General features: G+C 34.9%; 1 protein-coding gene and 1 long non-coding RNA gene across 3 annotated transcripts in view; one reads left to right on the top strand and one right to left on the bottom strand.

The window, feature by feature from the left end:
* LOC137239247 (putative uncharacterized protein DDB_G0293878) overlaps positions 1-5,022 on the bottom strand; it is a 147,929-nt gene extending 142,907 nt beyond the window's left edge. For both annotated transcript variants that reach the window (XM_067764319.1, XM_067764318.1), the window contains exon 1: positions 4,827-5,022. The gene's annotated coding sequence lies outside the window, so the exon portion shown is untranslated. The remainder of the gene's footprint in view (positions 1-4,826) is intronic.
* The window catches only part of LOC137239250 (uncharacterized), a 443,310-nt gene that overhangs the window by 245,183 nt on the left and 177,605 nt on the right, over positions 1-20,522 (top strand). The window lies entirely within an intron of this gene.

A 20,522-nucleotide genomic window follows, 5' to 3' on the forward strand; every position in this document is an offset into this window, starting at 1 on the left:
TATGACCCGACCCAGTTCTTTACCATATCCAGATTCAGGATGCGCCCGAAAGCCCGTTTACGACTTCGAATCAAAGCTGAGGAAACACAAAAATTAAAAAAAAAATTGTTTCATATACGGTTACTCACAAAAATAAGTACACACTTGGTATATGCTGCAAAAACTCAAATGCAGTGGCTCACAGCTTAATTGATAATTTTCATTTAAAATATCACAAATTCCCTAACAGAAACAACATTCAAAAAAATGTCAAAGATTATTCAAAGGTAAGGAGAATTAATAAAAATTTCAAAAATGACCATCATAATTTTCAAATTTTGTTTCAGAATTTCTAGAAAATTTTTGAGTATGCAGTTTTATAGCCCAATAAATTTTAGTATAATAATGTGCAAGTTAGAAAAAGCTCAAAAATTTTCCTGAATTTTCAGAATTTTTTTCGGCGAGGGTGTTGAGCAATTTCTTCCATACATCGCATGGACAAAAATGCGCTTTGTATGATTAATTATCCTTACCTTTGAATAACCTTTGACATATTTTTGAATGTGGTTTCTGTTAGGGGATTTGCGATATTTTAGATGAAAATTATCAATTAAGCTGTGAGCCACTGCATTTGAGTTTTTGTTCAGCATAAACCAAGTGTGTACTCTGTGAGTAACTGTACATACATATATATTTTTTGGCTGTTTTTCTTCAATTTATTTCATTTAGAACAACAAAACAAGAACTCCGAAGAAAATATGGTCGCTCCAACATAAACTGCCTTAATTGTTTTTTTTTTTTATTATTTCAAAGATTTTTCCATTTGACTTTGTAGTTTTCAGTTCTCCACAACTTTATAAAAAAAAAACAGATTTACTCTTTAGGTACCAAAAAATAGTAAAAAAATCGTTTCTTTATGCCAAAAAGAATAACAATTTTTTTGTTTGATGTTTGTAAATGTACGCATTTTATGAGCAACTTTTATTAAAATATCATAAAAAACCAAATTTTTCGACAGAATTATTTCATTTTCCTTCCTTTATACTAGGTCGGTTGAATGTTTATCCGCTTTTATATAAATCTTGCAATCGATTTTTAAGTAACTTCTCATTGAGCTGCAAACGTGAAACTTTGCACATAGATTAGAACACCGTGACAATGCAACAAATGGAAAAAAATTCGTTAGGTGGCGGACGGGTCGAAATAATTAGATAAGAATTAGAAAATTTTCAAACCAGCTTTTAAGTGACTTCTCGATGAGCTAGAGACGTGAAATTTCAAACTTAATTCAGAGGTCGATGACAGCCGGTGACACAATATAAAAATTTTCGCTAGGGAGCGCACGGACTGAGATATTTAGAATAAAATTAAAGAAAAAAACTTTTTTAAAAATAGGCTTTTATTTTTATAATAAAATTAATTAAAAAGTAAAAAATAAATTGACTGTAAAGAAATATAACACTTTATAAGTTCATTGTAACCTTTAACGATAATTAGGTTTTTGCGCCTGCGACATAATTATATATTTTGTACATAATTATATATTTTTAACATTAAAACTTTACACCTAAATTATTAAATCTTACAGTTTATATCACAGTCCTAATTGTTCTAGTGGGAAGTGTATCAAATTTAACTTGCAAGATTTGATTACAAACAACAGCCAAGTGAAAGTAAATAAAAGCTTATAAAAATCCAACGGAACGGAGGGAATTTTGAGATTGATTTTTATGTTAGTTTTCATTGAGCTACAAGCGTAAAACTTAACAGATAGGTTAAGACACTGAGAAAATATAAGAAAAGGAGAAAATAAAAATAAAATAAAAAATTTTACGCACTTCCTTTTTATAAATGGACAAAAATCAGCGAAAAATGTTTCGTTATATAATGACATATTCTTGTTAAACTTTGATTTTTAAATTTTGACATAGAAATAGCAAAAATATTTATGAGAGGTAAAAATACAAAGGCGGAACGCAATTGTTTGACTAATAATATCTCCTTTCCTACCAACTTTCCAATCCAAGTAATGTGCGCTCCACTTTTATATTGTAACGAATTTACTGCAAATCTTCTTATTTGCAACCTTCTACTAACGTTCGTAACGTTAAGCTGTTGAATAAATAACTCCAATATTTAATAATGCAAAATGGCCTTTATTAAAGTACGTCACAATAACAGTGATACTTTACAACCAATAGCTTGCTTAAATGAAACTGATTTTCAAAATAATACTGCTATTGCTCGCTAGATAGCGTCTTAAATCCAACTGATTCTCGCGCCTCTACTGTTGCTGCCTTTTATAGTGTTTGGTTTCCTCGTTGACATTTCTAGACGGTTCTGTTCTAGAATCTACTAGTTGGTTATCTGCTATAATTATAACTACAGATGTACGTGTATAGCTCTCATATGCGCGTGTATTTGTGAGCGACGCTTCCACAATTATAATTGCATATCTCAGATAAGATATCTGCATGTGTTTGTGCGTTGTTTCTCCGCTGCGTGTACGCACATATGTGTAGACATAATGATTGAATTATTGATGTGCATACAGTCACTGCTTAGAATCGGCTTAGAGATGGCAATAAAAATCAAAGTTTACCAAGAATATGTCTTTATATAAGGAGACATTTTTCGCTGATTTTTGTTCATTTATATAAAGGAAGTGCTTAAAATTTTTTTATTTTATTTTTATTTGTTTATTTTTTCTTGTTCTTTTGATCTTTTTCTCATTGTATTTTATTTAGGACGAACAAAAATACTTCTTTTGGTTTTGCAAAAAGTGTTCGCTCGAACTTAAGACTTCTTTACTTTTTGTCTTAAAATTTTTAATTTTTTTTGTCTTAAAATTTGTTTTCAGTTCGGCGCATCTTTATAAAACAAATTTTTCAAAAAAAAAAATAGTTTAACTTTAAATTTAACAAAAAAAAAAACTATGACATAAGCAAATCGTTTCGCTGATATCAAATACATATGTATACCCATTGAGAAAAATGTTTATTCCTTTTTTTAAATTTTGAGCACTTTTTGAGCAAATCTTACTGAAAAATATTTTTTTGATATTATTTTTGACATGAACTAAAATATATTCATTTTTTCCCTTGACCTATGACACCAAACGCGCACACAATAACAAATGAAAGCCCAGATTTTTTTCAATGAAAATAATCTTAATTTAAAAAAAATTTAAATCGTCTCTTTCATAATTTTGTTTATTTATCAACATCTGCTTTTGGTTTATGCATAGTTTTTATTTAGGACGTATTATGCATACAACGCGGTCGCCGTGATGTGACCGTAGCGTGCTCCGACTATCACACCGAAGATCCTAGTATGACGCCCGGGCAAAACAACATCAACATTTTAGAAACAAGGTTTTTCAATTAAAAGAAAATTTTGGCAAGAACTCCGCTTGTATTTCTGCCATGAAAAGCTCTCAGTGAAAACTCATCTGCCTTGCAGATGCCGTTCGGAGTCGGCATAAAACAAGTACGTTCCGTCCCGCCAATTTGTAGGAAAAATTAAAAATGAGCACGACGCAAATTGGAAGAGAAACTCGGCTTAAAAACTCTTCGGAGTTTATCGCGTCTTACATTTATTTTAATTTTATTAGGTATACAAATAGATTTATGTATGAACATACATAGGTACATACATATGTATTTACCTACAAATCATGTCTAAATATCAAATTGTCTTACAAATTATTTCAATTCATTTTCTTCGTTGTTGTATTATAGTCTCTGAAATTGTTGTTACTGCTGATTTGCACATTTCATATTGCAACCACTCACACTTGATTCATATAAACAAATGTTAACATACAATTTTTTCATGTTAATCCAAAAGCACTAAAATAACATTCGCACTTAAACATTTGCATGTTCAAAAGCATACGTACATATATGTGTATTAGACTGGGTCGATTTATTAACCGATATCGCGCCATTGATTTTTCGATAGGAAAATTTTTGTCAAAAAACTGTTATCGCCAAAGTTTTTACAACAGTTTTTTGAAGAAAAAAAATATTTTTTGGGTTTTGGGGAGTGTTTTGGTCGGCGGCCACCGTGGTGTGATGGTAGCGTGCTCCGCCTACCACACCGAATGCTCTGGGTTCACACCCCGGGCAAAGCAACATCAAAATTTTAGAAATAAGGTTTTTCAATTAGAAGAAAATTTTTCTAAGCGGGGTCGCCCATCGGCAGTGTTTGGCAAGCACTTCGAGTGTATTTCTGCCATGAAAAGCTCTCAGTGAAAACTCATCTGCCTCGCAGATGCCGTTCGGAGTCGGCATAAAACATGTAGGTCCCGTCCGGCCAATTTGTAGGAAAAATTACAAAAGAGCACGACGCAAATTGGAAGAGAAGCTCGGCCTAAAATCTCTTCGGAGGTTATCACGCCTTACATTTATTTATTTATTTTTTTTATTATTTTTTGGTCGAAAAATTTACCCTTTTGGCATTTTTTTTGCAGGCTAGAAAATTATTTTTTTGCGTATGCGTAGTGGAACTTTTTTTCCTGAGCCCAAATCCTATCGAAAATTCGATGGCGCGATATCGGCTAACTTTCGTCCATACAAATCGACCCAGGTTAATGTGTATATATGTATGTATTTAAATGTTTATATATGTATGCATGCCTCACATTTCAAAAGTAATTGCAGCTTCAACACTCAACTAATTTGCCACACAAAACATTCAATCAATTTCTTAATCAAATTGCCCCTATTAACAATTGCATAGCTTTAAAAATATATACAAAACTACATGTGTAACTATGTATGTATGTATATTTGTAAGAACAGCCAATCCTTTAAAAGGTGTACTATTCCAATTAACTCAATTACCATTTATAGCTTGAAAAAATCACTTTTCACTTTTTCACACTCGCGTTATTGTCGTTTTTCTTTCTGTATTGACCGCAAACAAATACAAAAAATTCAAAATTAGTTTTCACCGAGAAGTTTTGTTTTTTTTTTTGCTTTTCGATTTTCTTCCAAATTTCAAATACCGCAAGCAAACAACTATCCACGAGTGCTGTTCGTTGTTGACTACTCTGGCAGCGCCAACTGAAACAAGCAGTCAGCTCCCATTCAAGCAAGTTGCAGATAAGCAAGTGTATATTGGTTTATGTGAATGTGTGTTAACGCATAAAAGAAGTATTTCACAGATACAATCATGGCTGCCACACCATGTTTTCATTTGGACCAAAATTCACCGAAAAAAGGACCAAAAATAAAAGAAATGGACCAAATTGTGTATTCTTCAATTGGCTTCACTAATTCACAAATGTGTCAAAATCTTTAATTCCAGGTTGTGGTAAATATCACACAATGTCACACGCACATTAATTTTAACAAAAAGGTTATATAAATTTATGTTTTAACGAAAAACTTTAGAGGAAAGCCCGTGCCACAAGCCAAATTAGTTCTGTTTTATTTATATAAAAATCTTATTTTTAAAATAAATTGCTCCAGAACACGGTTGAATCAGTTTATCATAAAAACAGTCCTAAAAGTTAAGAAAAATAAAATTCTCCAATAGCTGGGTGTTCCAATTGAGAAGTATTGAAAGTGTCAACTGTGTAGTATTGGAATTTTGATCAGATATTTCTAGGTACGAGAAATTAGTTAACAATGTTACTATTACGTTTCTGGGGTTTTGCTCACCAACGGGAATAATTTGGCACAAAGCGTTTATATCAGATCTACGTGGTGCATTTTTAAAGTTATCGCTTTCGAAAAATATTTCTGCCTTGCTTCCAATAAAAATATTCCGTTAGTTAAGACGCTTAGTACTCTAAATTATGCACACTTAAATTTTTTAAATATCCATGTGGAGATTTTCCACAATAATCCAAGAATTCCTTAAACTCATCAATTTGTTTGAGCTGTGTAAGAAAAGTTTTAATATTGACATCCCAAACGAAAAGTAACACTTTCAAAATTTTTACATAGGATTTATTTGTACAAATTTTTTTAAGGATGACTTATTTTTGGCATGTCGATATATTGTTTCGCGAACTCGCAATGCCTATCGGAATGCTTGCACTATATAAAATAAATTAGTTTCATGCTTTGATTTAGTTTTCAATTTAGGAATGGCTGCATCAGTGGCAAACTCCGTCAAATTTCTTTAAGGTACACGTGCATATGCAATAATTTTTTTCTAAATCAAGAAGTGACAAAAATCTATCACGAAAAGTGTTTGATAACATATCGAAATATCTATCCTCCAAAACAAGATTTTCTGATTGACCGTTTGTTTCATCAACAATTAACGAAAATTGGTTTGCTTCAAGATCCAACAATTTTCTAAACTATCTGCTAGGTGAATTGCCATTGTTCTGCTAAATTTTAATAACAGCAGTTTTTTCGTAAGAAGAAAATTGAGGTAAATTGAAAATTATATGAGGGTTAACGAATGTGTGGAAAATTTTGTGTGCAGTATTGAACATTTTTATCTCAGTGAAAAAAAAAAAAAACAAAAGTACCAAAATCATGATTACAGCATAAAAAGGACCAAAATTTAAAAAAATGGACCAGCGGACCAAATAGGATTGGAAAGGACTATTTTTGGTCCAAATGGACCAAAAGTGGCAACCGTGGATACAATATATGCTGTAGAATATTTAAGCATGGTTGCCACTTTGTTGCGATTGGAAAAGAGTCGATGGCTTTTGTTGAAGTTTGGTTCATGGGTTCATCTTTTAGTTTAATTATTTAATTGGCTCAAACGTTTTAACGGTTTTGGTATCACAAATTGCGTCATTCGAATCTTAACTGTGCTTTTTGGCACCCACTGGCAACATCAAGAGAACTCAAATCGATTTGCAACTGGTCCTCCGTGCGCAGTTGGTGTCGCCCTTTTCCGCTGCTTTTATAGGTAGGTATTGATAAGAATACATTCTGCTTTGTGGTATATTTCTTCATTCGCATAACGTGCAACGCAACTTTAGTTAGCTAAAACTATATCGAAATCTGCATAAAACTCGTACAATTCATGATTAAATTTTATCTGGTCACGTAGAGGTCCCTAAATCTTTCGAACAACTACCCAGAGACGACTCATCTGTTGTTGTCAACGTCCGTGCTTCCCTTATTAAATAAGGAGCATGTCGGGTATGATAAGTAACTTGTTTTCGTTTGCCGAGGGATTTCTAGCACAGTTCAAAGTACCATTATTAACAACAGTGATTATTTGCTGGATTTTTTGGCTAACGATATTCACTGGTTTCCAAATTTCCTTTTGAAATTACGGCTTCCAACAGGGACGTGGTTAGCAAGACGCAGATGCTTTTATGTACATATGTTTACATGTAGCTTATGGACCTTACGGACTCCGAAACAACACCGCAGAGTTTGCTCAAATTTGCGGGATAGCTTCACTTCTTTCCAGGAAGTGGACCAGGAACCTAACTTTCCAAATAAACTCTATTCTGTGCCGATACTGCGCCGAAGCTGCGCCGATTTACCTATGTGTAAAGCACATGCACTGACTTCAATACAAAATATATTCCGATGAGTGCATGTCTAGCGATTAGGATCTAAGTGTTCTTCGAAGAATCAGCCATATTAGTATTGCATATAAGGTCACGTACAGTGGCGGATTTACCATAGAGGCTACGTAGGCTAGAGCCTTGGGTGGCAAAATTGAGGGGCGGCAAAATTCGACTCAATTAAAAAAAAATTGCATTCGGTTATTTCTGCACTTAATATAGTATTGTTACGATTTTACTTGGAAATCCTCTTCTTTGCAACCTTCTGCTAAGTTCGAATCACAAAACTGTTGAATAAATAACTCCAATATTTAATAATGCAAAATGGCCTTTATTAAAGTACTTCACAATAAATAACTCTACTATTACCCGACAGATATCGTGCTTAATCGAAAACTGATTCCAGCGCCTCTATATTTGCTGCCTTTTATACTCTCTGACTTCCTCGTTCGCATCTTCGAAGCGCTTCCATTTCCAGAATCTACTAGTTGGCCATCAGCTATCTAATTTCTCAGCTGTAACTAAAATTCCACTATTTTATAACTTCTCTCATTGCATACTTTCGGGAGTATCTCAGATATATGCATGTGGTTGTGCGTTGCTCTCAGCTGCGTGTATCTACATATGTGTAGACATAATGATTGGTTCTGTTATGTAGTAACATAATGATTGATTTATGGATGTGCATACAAGGCGCTGCTTAGCATCGGCTTAGAGATGGCAGTACCGCTTAGTGATGCTAATATTCGTTACAGCATTTTTGTCTGTATATTATAATAAATAATTCATTCCTTTTTATGCATTTTGAAATAAGAATGAAGCTGTAAATTATTTTCCCGCATAGCAGTCGTAAAATATGAATAAAACTTTTAATCACGCACCTTAGAAACCTAACAACGCGCCTGCGCGTGGCGTAAAGAAACAGCCGACCCGCCACCTTGAGAATCAGAATCATCTAAGAGGTTACCACACTTGACATCACTGCCAAAAAACAAGCGTGCATACGTGCATTCGATTAAATTCTTGAGCTCAAGCCCTTCTATTCTTCACAAGTATATTAGATGTATAACATCTGAGGGTAAAGTCTGGTCGTCTTAACAGACAGTATATAATCTTCTGTTTGTCTCTCGCGATACATTTTCTCTTGTCACTGATATGAAACATCTAAGCAACGAAGAATTACGTAAGAAATCCACTATATTGAGCACCTACTACACCCAAGATCTTGAGGAAAATTTGGGAAGTGAAACGCTGTTTTTAAATGCATACTGCATCGAAAATAACATTTCAAATTATTCTCCGCTGGAACCGTTGAAAATGCTGAGACAGGATAATTTGCATATCTCTTACTCTAATATTTACATTACGTTGCGAGTATCTGTTTCAATTCCTATTGCCAATTGTAGCGCAGAGAGATCGTTTTCTGCTTTAAAACGCTTCAAAAACTACCTCAGATCATCATTGTGCGAAGACAAACTAAATACACTTGCGTTGTTGACGACAAAATAAGAATTGTATTTATCTATCGATTGTGATGATATCATGTACGAATTCGCATCTGAGAAATCAAAACGCAAAGAAATGTAAATGAGGAATGTTATGAAAAAAGTTAAGGTTAAATACCTTATTAATGCAAATGTCGATTATCTTGATTTCATTAAATAAATAAGGGCGGCAGTTTATGTATGGTCTGGGGGTGCCGTATATTCAAATCCGCCACTGGCCACGTACCAAAAATTATTGTGTTAAAGTGGATCGGCTGAATGAAGCTTTTCGTGCAGCATATAGCCGGTAGTAAACTTAGATATAGAACAAAAAATAGGTAACGCAGTGACAACAACATGCTCTGCCAGTAATATTGTTTTACCTGCTTGCAGTAATGCAAAATTACAACAATTTTAAACGCACAGATTCGTGTGTGATATTTGAAAACATTTTCAAAGCAATTTTAACAAAAAGGGTTATATAAATATATGTTTTAACGAAAAACCTTAGAGGAAAGCCCGTGCCACAAGCCAAAGTAGTTCTGTTTTATTTATATAAAAATCTTATTTTTAAAATAAATTTCTCCAAAGCTCGGTTGTATCAATTTATCATAAACTAGCAGACCCGGCAGACGTTGTTCTGCCCTAAATTTGGCCTATCTGCATACATTTTAATAAGCTTTTTCCATCTAACTCTGCCCTATCCCTCTACACTTTTTCATAATCTTTTTATTCACTCCCCCCTCCGTCTTTTTCGCTTAATCTCCATCTTCGTCTCATTCTATCTCTTTCTCAGTCTCCTTCTCTCCGTTCTCTTCTCTCAAGTTTTTCTCCTTTTTCTTCATCTCTTATTGCTAGTCCCAGAGGGTGGTATGTATTTTGTTCCAGTGCCACTCCGAGTCTCAGTCTCAGTCCCAGTCCTAGTCCTAATCCCAGTCCCAGTCCGTCTCTGGTATACTTCCCGGAAAAAAGCATCGTAAATACCAATATAAGCAAATTTATATACGAAATTTCAGGCAAATCGAATAGGACGTATGTAAATAGGTATGTGGGTATTATTAATTCTTTATTTCGGCTTCGCATGCATATTTATCAGTTTTGTCAGGTTGATGCGTCTAAATCGAATATCATAATGAACTTTAGAGCTCTCAGCAACAGCTTTCATTTGATATCCATAATACAAACACATTCTAGGGGTATCCGGGTCCATGTTTTGGCCTATATCTCGAGATCCTAGTCACTCAGCGGCGTAAAACTTACTCTGTATTATAGCACACATCAACAGCTTCAATTTTATACCCATAATATAAAAACACATTCTAGGTGTATCCGGGTCCATGTTTTGCCCTATATTTCGAGACCGTAGTCATCCAGCGGTGTAAAACTTACTCTGTACTAAACGTCAATTTGATACCCAAAAAAAAATATCTCCAGGGAAATATATCTACTATCAGATAGTTCTCCAGTTTATATTCAACTTCATTCTCCAATCACTATCCAACCTTTAAGAAATTTTGTAAAATGTATAGTTCTCGAATTTCCATCGTCGAAACCTTCCTTAAACGTCATTCTTAAATCATTTTCCGACCTTTGAGAGATTTTGAGAAATATACAGTTCTCAAATGAATATTCAACACATTTCTCCAGTTGATATCCTACATTGGATATCGAGTTGTGGTGGAGTTAAAAACAAAATCTCCAATCAGGTGCCACTAGAACCAACAGCCGTTTATTGTGAGAAATAAACACCTGGTTGATAGCAGCAATGAAGCGTAATTAAACAAAAATAAAGAACATATATTTTATTTTATTCTCGTGAAAATACTGTGGTATGTAATCTTACATTGGAGTCCAGTTAGAGAAACAAAGGTTGTGAATTAAATTTTTTCAACCTAAATAATAGTATTTTTTGTTTTATAAAAAATCTCCTCTTTTGCTGAGTTCGCTATGATTCTCGTTCCACTATTTCGAAACAACTCTTGGGATTTTAGAAGTATTAACAAGGCAACTACGGCAACATGAGATCTAATGGTACTCAAGCCCAAATGCTTATTGGGTATATTCGGCGCCATTTCGAACAACCGCAAATAACTGATAAGTTAATTAGAGTTTAACCCAGCGAGACAGGCCGCTTAAGCTCAGCTTAAACTTCAGTTAAAGTAGACTGAAAAACTGCACAGTAAGGTTAAGCGTAGTCTAACTGACAAACTGAGTTTAACTTGTACTGAAAACCCGGGCCTTAGTATCTTTGATTTAGTTCTCAATTTAAGAATAGCTTCATCAGTGGCAAACTCCGTCAAATTTTTTTGAGGTGCACGTGCATATGCAGCAACTTTTTTAAGCTCAAGAAGTGACAAAAAAAAAACTATCACGAAAAGTGTTTGATAACCCATCGAAATATCTAGCCACCAAAACAAGATTTTATGATTGACCGCTTGTTTCATCAACAATTAACGAAAATTGGTTTGCTTCGAGATCCAACACTTTTGTAAACTATCTGCTAGGTGAATTGCCATTGTTCTGCTATATTTTAATGACAGCAGTTTCTTCGTAAGAAATCCATTGAAGTAAATTGAAAATTATATGAGGGTTAATGAAAGTGTGGCAAATTTTGTGTGCTGTGTTGAACATTATTACCTGAGTGAAAAGAAAAAACAAAAGTATCAAAATCTTGATTACAGTCTAAATAGGACAAAAATTGGAAAAATGGACCAGCTGACCAAAATGGGTTGGTAAGGTAAATTTTTGGTCCAAATGGACTAAAGTGGCAACCGTGGTACCAAAAAAAACTTGTAGCATACATTATATGATAAAACCAAAATACTGGTTTGGAATGTATCGGAATTTCTTATTGCCTCCAATTGTATGCACATTACATACATATATCTTCGAACATGTTCGATGCGAACAACGAGCATGTATTGCATACCTGTTCGTTTGTTATTAAATATAAATTCCCAATATTTATCGTCTGGTATTGCTTGTTGTTGTGCTGAGGTCGTTTATGCCAGGCATGCTTAACGAACGAAACGATATCATTTCGTTACGATAATCAACGTTAATAAACGAAACGAAGTCACTTCGTTTCGTTTATTAACGTTTAGATCGTCAAATTAACGTTAATTTGGCGTTCTTAACGTTAATAAACGAAACGAAATGACTTCGTTTCGTTTATTAACGTTGATTATCGTAACGAAATGATATCGTTTCGTTCGTTAAGCATGCCTGGTTTATGCTAACCGCCATATAGCCGTTACTTCGCTGAAATTAACAGTATTTCTTTGATTCAAAAACATGCATACCTTAACACACACATCCGCATATATATGTATGTATATATGTGTGTATGCAAACTACGTAGAAGATGTGCAAGTTTCTTTATTTCTTTATTCATTTACATACATATCAACATTATTTATTCTTTCTTGTCGCAAACCTTGTAAAAATCAGGTTATATTACTTTTATTCTCGTATTACTTACATACATACATACATAAATACATACCTGCATAGCAGCATTGGAAACGTAATGCAATACTACTCAGCTGAAACGCATTACAGGTTTAAATGTTGCTGCTCTTATGCAAGATCTGCCTCTGAGATATGTTGTTGTGCATATATATATATATATATATATATATATATATATATATGTACATATTAATATATATATGTACATATTAATATTTGTCACATGTAGTCTTAACATACATACATACATAAGTACATATGTAAATACAAATTTCACGATTGCATATTTTGGTACATATTTTATCTCATGGTACAAAATCATGGAACCACTGATGCATCGCTTCTCGACGTACATATCCCATCATCGCGAGATAATTCAGAAGAGCCAGCAAACAGCACTTATCACGGAGCGGGTAGTGCAGGGCTTGGTGACGGATACCGAATGGGCGGTGAGGACTTTTAAGTTTAAATCACCATATATTCCCTGCCATGCTACAAATTTCAAGTAGAGCAATCGGAGAATGGCTTACAACAATATTCGGCAAGTACCCAACTCTAAGAGAACTGCTCGTGCCGTTTTCCTACCAAAGGCGGGAAAGATCACTCATATATGTATGTATATGCCAAAGACTACAAACCCAATAGATTTACAACAGTTCTGCTCAAAACATTCGATTGGCTGATAGATGTCTATATAAAGGCCAACATGGACGGAAAACTGTTCACCGAAACACAAAATGCATACACCAAGAGCAATTCGGTAGAAACGGCACTACATAGGGTGGTTATAAACATAGAGAAAGCCTTGGAATACAAGGAGTACCCGTTAGGAGCCTTCTCAGACATTGTAACAGTATTTCTTAACTTCCTGCAAACTGGACCGGCGTATAGATGTGGGATTCGGCAAACTTACGGCATACGCAGACGACGTTGCAGTTGCCTTAAATGGAAAGAGTCTTCCAACAATTAGCTCTTTGACGGATCGGGCGCTTCGGGATATACATACCTGGGCGTTTATGTGGCGCTGACCGCCAACGTGAATATGGTCTTGTTTACTAGGGATATACATAGGTATAGGTTTCGAATTGATGTAGACCTAAGGTAGGAGGTGTGACCCTGCAGGAGAAACTTTGACCATTCCAAACAGTAAGTTGTCGTGGAAGCTCAACGTGGATGCATGTAAAAGAATGCTGGAGTATACCTGGGGGTATATCGCCCTATCTTTCTCTCATTGGATATTTACAGAGATTGTAAAGACCATCCTATACTATGGGGTCCTTATTTATTGCGCGCGCACTCAAAAACGAACATACTTGAAAAGATTAGAGCGGGTATATAGGCTATCAATGCTTAGGATAACGGGAGCCCTGAAAACAACCACGACGGCTGCTGGGTATGCTATTCTACACATTCCACCTGTAAACCTGGTTGCGAAGCACCTAGTCTTAACAACTGCAACGACTCTCAATACCTTGGGGCAGCTTTAGCGCAGATTGGATGAACAGACTACATTGTTCCCTATCTGCGCTTCGACAGGGCTTTTAGAGTCACAATAGAGGTGCAATGCTGGCGCTGATTGCTGATAAAAATAATGTCATTGATAGATGTTAAATCGATAATCTGATAAGGAATTGATCTATTTGTGAAATAGTTTACAAAATGTCGGTTTGGAAGACGAACAGTTCATTAATTTTGGCAGCAGGATCGCTTTGGATTGAGAAGGTAATTTAAATTAAGGTCTCGTGCTGACAAGAAAAATGTATATCAGGTGGGTTTTGTGGAAGGCTGAGATAGTATTCGCTCAATCTAGGATCAAGTATATGTCCGAGAAACAACTTACCGAATAATAACACAGTATTTAAGTGCTAAGCAGCATGAGAGGACAGCAAATTTCCATACCAAGAAATGGGAAGAACGAGAGTGAGATGAATTGTATTGTCAGTATGCAGCTGGTGATGGGTGGTCGGCAACTTAGACTAACGATTACTTAGTAGTAAGCGGCGTTATGATAGCATTCGACGGTTACTATATGACGGTATGATACTGGATGGTGGTCAGATAGGCGTGGTGGGTAAACGGGTGAGCGGGGCTGAAGGGCGTGGAATAGCGACGATATAGAAGCGTCACTTTACTCACTGCCCGTAACTAAGCAAGCCTAAGCCTTTTATCGCTCTTCTGCTAGTGGATCATGTTTATGCGAGAAAGCAAAGGATCCATGCCGTAGCCGAATTCGGCTGCACAGAGAAAAGGCACTCTGCATTGAGTTGGGAAACTAGTGATCTGTCTTTATGCTTGCAACTACCGTCAGTTATGGCAAAAAGGAATGACTGGCATAATTTCGTACATAAGTACGAATAACTAAATGTGTTTTCTTAGTTAAGAAGAACAAGAAATGATAAGTATTTATATACAGTAGCGAACAGAAAAATAGCAGTAGCACTTGTATTAAATTTCGTCTATTAAATTCTTTTTTTTATATTTGCGGTTAAAAAAAGCTGAGGAAAATTGTTTCCCTGTTACGTCGTTTCCACAATCATTACAGCTGCGTAACGAGACTTTTTAGTTATTGTGATTAACATCGAAAATTCCTTAACTTATTAGGTGGTATCTTAAAACGAGAAAGCTAGAAAGTTCCTAGCAGTTTTCGTAGAAGTAATAATATTTCATAAAAGTAATAATTTTATCCTTGAAGAAACAATTAATATAATTTTCACGCAAAATATGGAAATAGTAGGCGGAGTACATTACAATGAATTATCCGTAAAAAGATTATGGACGAAACATATTAAATAGGTGACTTTATCCTCTCATTTTCGAAGTGGACGACTAGGAAAGGCCACTGAACGCGTTGATAGGAAAATCGTCGCGATAGCTCTTCTGAATACATTTAAAACTGTTCCATATTGTCCGTGGCTAGAATAAAACTAGCTTCTTACCACAAAAATTCCATTCCCTCACTAAGCTGGTTCCCGCGAAAAAAGAAACTGGCCTCGGAGCGACTGGGGACGAGTCATATTCTCTGACTAGCGCAAGATAGATATATTCAATTAGGTTTTTGTATGCGTGGTTAGCCCCAAAAATACAAATATATGGATTCAAAGTTGCATTCAGATTTCCGTGCTCGATTAGCCCCCCAATTCTTGAAAAGATACCGTCGTGAATGCTGCATGTAGGCGGCGTAGTTAGCTTAACTCTCCATTAACAAAATCTAAGGAACTCTCACGGTTTTTATGCGTACCACATCATTATATACGGATAATCCTTCACTGTTGCCTTAAGCAGTTTTGACTCAATCTTCCTGATTTTTTGGACTTACTACGCATCGAGAACCTTAACTGAATAAAATGTATTATGCACTCATAAGAGAATATGAATTATAGCCAATCGTTCCCTGTCCAATTTATGTTTTCGTAATACGAGCTAACGTGCGGGATCGATTTTTTGTGGTGGAAAGCGGGTTTTTTCTTGCCATGGGCCATCAAATTATTTTTCCACAAGAGCCGCTGTACCGTTGCGATTCTAATCCTTTCGTGGTCATCCACATCGAAAATGAGAGGATAAAGTCACCTATTTATTATATTTGCGTTGCCCAACCATTTATGAGCCGATAATGAAACCAGTAACCGTTTGATAACAAACCGATAAGAATTTGAGTTATCGATAGCAAACCAAGAAGAATAAACCCATTCGAATAAACGATACTTTACCAATTACTCTTGTGTAATGTTGTTAGCGAAAATATACCGATAAAACTTCGATAACAAACTTATAATCATTCGATAACAACCCAGTAATAGCCAATGACGTAGTTATTGATAAAGAGCGATGGACGCCCAGTCAAATCATCACATTGGTTAATGGTTAATGTTCTCTTGATGGAATAGTAGACTGGGGCTATTACGAATGGAAGAATTATCTAAGTTAGATGCTGGATTGACTCTCGGCGTGTTTATGTTCAATTTTTGTAGGAATATCAATTCAGTCTCGTCTACCTTAACTTTTGACCTACCTTCACAGAGCTTATGTTATATCCACAACCACAGTGAAGAAAAGTTTTACTCAAGTGGAGTAGCTTATGCCATAAATTTATCGAAAAGTTATCGATTACTTGTGGAAAAGTTATCACAAAGTTACAGATTTGTTATTAAAAAGTTATCTACATCGTATAATTAGGCGGGGATTGCCCTCATTGATTATTATGAATGAAAACATTATTTTTTTTTCTTGTTTCCTTTATATTAGGTCGGTTGAATGTTTGCCCACATTTTCAATACAAATCTTACAATCGATTTTTAAATAACTTCTCATTGAGATACCAACGTGAAAATTTACACATATGTTAGAACACCGGGACAATGCAACAAAAGTAGAAAAAAATTCCGTTAGGTGGCGCACGGTTAAATAAATAGATAAGAATTTGGAGCGCAATTAATTGACTATATATTGATAAGTTGACTCCTTGTCTACCAACTTTCCAATCCAAGTAATGTGCGCTCCACTTCTATATTTTTATTTCTCATAATTATTTTTACACTTTCTTTGTCAATATTTTAAAATCAAAGTTCAATAAGAATATTTCTTTATATAAGGACAAATATTTCGCTAATTTTTGTCAGTTATATAAAGGAAATGTTTACAGTTTTAAAATAGTTCTCTAATCGAATACTATCTTAGTTTTCTGTTCTAGCTTTCGATTAGAGATGCACTAGAGAACTAACCTTAGAAACTGTGTATGCTGGGATGGTAGTAGCGTGCTCCGCCAAACACACTGAAGGTGTTGGGTTAAAGTCCCTGGCAAAGCAACATTAACAACTTAGAAAAAAGTTGTTGCAATTGGAAAACACGTTATTCTAAGCGGGATTGCCCCTAAGCAGTGGTTTTGCAAAACACCCCGAGTGTATTTCTGTCGGCGTTATACATAAAGGTTCCGTCCTTTCAATTTGTAGGAGAAACTAAAAAGAAACACAACGCAAATTGGAAGCGAAGCTAAGGCTTACATTTCGTTGGAGGTAAAACGCGCCAAGAATTTGTTTTTTGTAAATAGTGGCATCGCTTTCCGATGGTTTTCTAAAAAGCTCGATAAGTTCGACATCCAGCGACACCTATTGCCAAAGTACAATGCCATTTTGGTAAGATATCGCTTCTTTAAAGGCCCTGGAAAACTTTCAATATTCATAACGCCCAATTCGTATCCATATTTTCACTTAATCATAGATAAAGTGTATTGGCATCGCTTATTGGCGCCTCAACCTAAAAAATGTCATAACTTCATAAAATAGAAAATACGAAAAACTTCAAAATGAAAAATACAATATCCAACAAATTTTAATAAATTCGCCAACGCAAAAATTTATAGATTATGGATATGGCGGAAAACCAAAAACTAATTGGCTAGCTCTGTTATCGTTATGACTAAGGCGTTATTCAATGGTTTCAATAACCGATTATAATGACTTCCATAGAATTTGTTGAATCAGCTGTTTTACAATTTGTTTGCCAGGACCTTACAGTAGTCATTCCGCAATTTTGTTTTCATCTCATAATCAATTCATACACGAGGAATCTTTAAAATGGTGATCAAAGTTTGGTCTCACAACTTAAATTATTGACGCATGTAGTCACACTTTCATTGCATATAATAAAAAATATTTATTTACTCAGAATTATAACAATTTATTTTTACATTATACAAGAAATAAATATAATCATTTCGACTGCTGCCTGAGCGGAATATCACCATATTTCAACTGCTTTTTCGAAAATGCCCTATCCCAAATGTTTCGAAATTCGGCGCTCAGACGAGTTAGGGTGATATTGCAATCATCAGTCAATTTATAATAACACAAGTTAGTTACATATTCCTTTCTATAAATCTTTTAACTCTTGGATGCGTTACATCTATAAATATACCCGCACGATATCTGGGTTCCCATACAATTTGTGCCACCCCACAAAGTCGTTCATCAATAACTCCTGATGCTCCAGAATCTCCAATACCCAAATCTTTATAACTTAATCCAGCAAATATGAGTGGTTCTGTTAAATCATCCTCCGTTTGTATATTTGCATCCCTACATACTTCTATTAGCACGCACATAGTTTTGAGAACAGGATCATCGTACGAACCCCATCCACTAATTTGCATAGGTAAGCCCCGTTCTAATTGTTTATTGCAAAGTTGTATTATATTTACTATACCATTCAGTGCATAGGCACTATCCACTTTAACCACTGCAATATCCATATATTTTGTTACCGGATTATAATCAGGATGAGGATATATCTCCGCCACACCGTGTCGTTGCCCTATTTCTGAGTTTATATTGGTTGCACCAGCTACAACGTGGAAATACCGCCTAACTTTATCAGCTACGCAATGCGCCACTGTAACTACCGATGTATCACTTACTAAGGATCCAACACATTTTTAAACGTTTTCGTAAAGTATAGCAACTGAGTGTGCGCTGTCCTTTATATTTATTTCTCGGCCACCCATGATCCGAAATTGCGCATTCGTATAGCTCAACACGCAGCAAATCAGGACAAAGAACAGCACCAATTGATTTCGTATATTCATTTTTTTAATTTAAAACTTCTTCTACCACTTTTTAGGTATAAACTACACCGAGGTTAATTTTGTGGGCGCTATTTATACCTAATTGAGTTGTGTAAATAAAAAATGAGATTCCAGAAATTTTAAATAACAAAAATACATTTAAATATAAGTTAAAGCTACACGTGGTCAATCTTGTTATACTCAGCGTGCTTTGTACTTAGATTGTATTAACTTTGGTAACATAACGGGCATAAATGAATTGAGAATATATAAAAATTCTGACGATGAAAAAGGAATTGATTTAGTCAGGTCCGTCCATCCTTCCGTCTATATGTCGGTGCACATCATAACTTGAGTAAATATTGAGAATAAGATATTGAAATTTGGTATATGGGTTCCTTGGCGCTCATCTCACATCGCTATTAAAAATGAGGGAAATTGGATGGTAACCACGCCCACTTTTTACATATATCATTTTGGAAAGTACATAAAACCTGATTATTGGACTGATATTAAGACTCTTGATTTTTGTTTGAAAATGGGCGTGGCACCGCCCACTTTTGGTAAAATCAATTTTAGAAATATTAAAAATCATAATTCAAAAACCGTTAAACATATAATAACGAAATTCGACAGAGAAGTTGCCTTTACTATAAAAAAAATGAACGAAATCGGTAAAGGACCACGCCTATTTTTATATACAAGATTTTTAAAAGGGTCGGCGACGAATAAAATAAGCTATATCTTTGCAAAAAAGGGCTTTATATCAATGGTGTTTAATTTTCCAAGTGAAATTATAACAAGAAAAAGTGTTAATTTTTGAGAGTGGGCGTGGCACCGTTCCTTTTATGGCCACACAATATTATATGTTTCGGGAGCCAAAACTCGAAAAAAATCGTAAGATTGGGTACACATATTTTCCTTGTAGCAGGAAATATTTCTAGGAAAAATGGACGGAATCGGTTAAAACTAGTGCTGCGAACTGAATCCGGATTTTTCAACTATCCGGATAAACCGGATGTTCTAAGCAAAAAATCCGGATATCCGGATTCATAACCGGGAAATCCGGATATCCGCTGTTCGGCTATCCGGATACGTAAACCGAAAATCCGGATATCCGTATGTCCGGATACTGTAATATAAAAGTTGAATATCTGCATATCAGAATTTATGTTTGCGAAAAATTATTCACAAAATATGTTTGTAGATTTTTAAATTAACGTCAAAATTAAAAAGCTGCAAATTTTACAAACAAGTGAAAATAAGAACAGTGCCATTTGCTTATATTGTGAAAAAACGCTGTTAATTGATTTAAATGCCCCACGAATTTTTTGTTATTAATGTTAAATAAACATATATGGTACATCAATTTGTTGCTTTCACTGGATATCCAAAAATACGGTTATTTACCGGATCTTCACAAATCCGAATATCCAAATAGTTTCACAAACGAATATTAACCGGATATCCATGCCGTCCGGATTTTATCGGTGTCAACGGATATCCGTATGGATATCCGGATATTAAAATATGC

The sequence above is a fragment of the Eurosta solidaginis genome, chromosome 2 (assembly GCF_040869045.1).
Source record: "Eurosta solidaginis isolate ZX-2024a chromosome 2, ASM4086904v1, whole genome shotgun sequence".
Classification (NCBI taxonomy): Eukaryota; Metazoa; Arthropoda; class Insecta; order Diptera; family Tephritidae; genus Eurosta; species Eurosta solidaginis.